We start from the raw sequence: 3,069 nt of genomic DNA on the forward strand, positions 1-3,069 counted from the left end.
GAGGGGGGCCAGTGGGCCAGCAGGCTGCCCACAAGCCCCCTAGGCGCGGCCAGGGGGTGGCCGCGCCTAGCAGGATTATGGCCACCTGCTAGCGCCCCTCTGGCGCTTCTTTGGCCCAGTATTTTTTATTAATCGAGAAAAAATCATCGTTGATTTTTGCGGCGTTTGGAGTTGCGCAGAATAGGTATCTCAAACTTGCTCCAATTTCAGGCTAGAATTCCAGTTGCCGGCATTCTCCCTCTTCATCTAATCCTTCCAAAACAGGAGAGAAAAGGCATAAGAATTGTACCGTGACGTGAAATAACAGCCCAAGAAGCGATAAATATCAACATAAAAGCATGATGCAAAATGGACGTATCAACTCCCCCAAGCTTAGACCTCGCTTGTCCTCAAGCAAAAGCCGAGCTCAATAAATATGTCCACATGTTTAGGGAGAGATGTGTCGACAAAATAGAATACGAACATGCATGCATCATTATCATGATCAGAACAACAATACCAACATTTAATATCTCATGCTAAAGTTATAATTCGTTCACAAAGTAAAGCATGGATCACGAACCTTACCGAGAAGTAACAACCGATAGCCTGTAGTGAAGAAATTGCAATTTATCACAACATCAGAAAGAGTCAGATAAGAGCTTGTAAAGCAAATCCACATACTCAATCATCTTTTCATTCTCAACAATTGCTACAACTCACGTGGTACTGATGAGATCAAAGTTTCAGCTGGACGCAGAGAAAGATAGGGGCTTAAAGTTTTGCCTCCCAACTACTTACCTCAAGGGTAATGTCAACAATAATAATTCATGAATGCTTACCTCCAAGTTGACATATGAATATAGATCTTTCCCAAGCATATGACGTTAGCCAAGATAAAGGCGAAACAAGGAATTGGTGAAGATCACCACGACTCTTTCAAGGGAAAAAAGTAAAGGTACAAGATAGGCCCTTCGTAGAGGGAAGCAGAGGTTGTCATGCGCTTTTGAGGTTTGGATGCGTGTCCTCTTAGTGCGGAGGAACGTCACTTTATATTGCCTCCTGTGATAAAGAACTTTATTATGCAGTCTTTCGCTTTTATGTCTTCCTCATCACAGGTTCGTACAAAGCTTATTTTCCACGCACTAATAGATCATACATATTAGAGAGAAATTTTTATTGCTTGCACCATTGACAACTTACTTGAGGGATCTTATTCAATCCATAGGTAGGTATGGTGGACACTCATGGCAAAACTGGGTTGAAGGTTTACGGATGCACAAGTAGTATCTCTACTTGGTGCGGGAGTTTTGGCTAATATGAGGTGGAAGCAATCGTCACATGCTAAGGGATCTCTAATCATATAAGATTGTTTGGAACCACGCAAACACAATTCATTATGTTGCCTTCCTTGTCCAACATCTACTTCTAAGCATGCAATAGTTTAGTGAGTATTCACAATCATAGATGGTGTCAGAGATGATAAGTTTATATGTGAACCTCTCCTTCTTCATCACTTCCTATTAATTGCAACAATGACCAAGGTCTACGTTTGTCTACCCTCAACTAGTTTCAATCATCATCCCTTTTATATGTGAAGCCATCACTTCCCATAAGATCATTACATGATCTTTCATGCTTTTGTTCTTTTCTCACTCTTTTGATCATGGCAAGAGGCAAAGCCCTTCAACTAAGACATTCCTTATTATATGGCTCACGAGCTCGAATACATCGGGGGTGACACAAAGCAAAACTCAAGACTAAAACACTAAGACTTTTAATCTACTAGAGAAAGAGAAAACTGAAACGGAACAAACTAAAACAAAGGTAAGGGCAAAATATGTGATGGTGATACGATACCAGGGCAACTCCCCCAAGCTTGGCAAAAGCCAAGGGGATTGCCCATACCCATGCTCAGTTGTCTTCCTTTGGAGGTGATGGTGGTGGAGTTGTTGCATCATGGGCTTGATCCTCCGTCTTCCAAGGCATAGGTGCTCCATCATGGAAAGATGAACGAGTCTCCGGAATCCTCAAATCTGCAGCCAACCGTATTGATTTAAATCTATACTCATACTTACAGTTTTGGTTCTGCAGGTCATAGATCTGGGCCTGGAGTTGATCAATCTTGTCATAGAGCCTGGAGAGGTGCTTCCCAATGTCATTGGCATCAATCCTGTGCTTGTTGGTGAACTTCGTGATCATCATGTGGTTGGCGTTGAGGCCACGCTCCACCATCCCTTGGCACTTGAAGACTTGTTGCTCCATTGCTTCGAGCCTCGTCTCCATGCTTCCAGTCTTCTTGGGGCCCTCAACATCTCGTATGTGCAACATCCCCTCACGCATCTCAATAGATTGAGGGTGTTGCAGCACTCCCGTCAGGTAGGGATTGATGACCTTCTCGAAGATCTTGTCCTTTGGAGCTTTTGGGGAAGTCATAGCGATCTAGATCTGCAACAGAAACAGGCTCGAAACGAAAAAAAAGACCAAATCTGCATGATACAGGGGTCAGACCTCATGGGAGAATATATATTGATTTTTTCCAGACCAGAAGGAGTACTCCGCACGAAAACGGAGTCCAGGAGGGACACGATGTGGCCACAAGCCCCCCAGGCGCGGCGAGGGGGTGGGCCCCCGCCTGGCAGGCTTGTCGCCTCCTCACATGCTTTCCGGACTACTTCCATTTTTTTTTATTTTTTCAAATATTCCATAACGGAGAAAATTTCCTACTGGAAAAGTTTTGGAGTCTGTTTTCTTACCGAATCACATACCTTTTCGTTTTCGGAGTCTGAAACAGGCTGATAAATGTCCCTTAGGTATTCTTCCGGAGTTATGGTATTGATGATATTGCTTTCAACATTTATGGGAGTACCTAAGATATAATGCTTGATTCTCTGCCCATTTACAACTCTCGGACAATTACCTTCTGTGTTGTTGATCTTGATAGCAACGGAAGAATATACTTCCTCAACAACATAGGGACCTTCCCATTTAGAGAGAAGCTTGCCTGCAAAGAATCTTAAATGAGAGTTATATAGCAAGACATAATCACCTACATTGAACTCACGCTTTTGTATCCTCTTATCATGCCAC

The sequence above is a fragment of the Hordeum vulgare genome, chromosome 3H (assembly GCF_904849725.1).
Source record: "Hordeum vulgare subsp. vulgare chromosome 3H, MorexV3_pseudomolecules_assembly, whole genome shotgun sequence".
Classification (NCBI taxonomy): Eukaryota; Viridiplantae; Streptophyta; class Magnoliopsida; order Poales; family Poaceae; genus Hordeum; species Hordeum vulgare.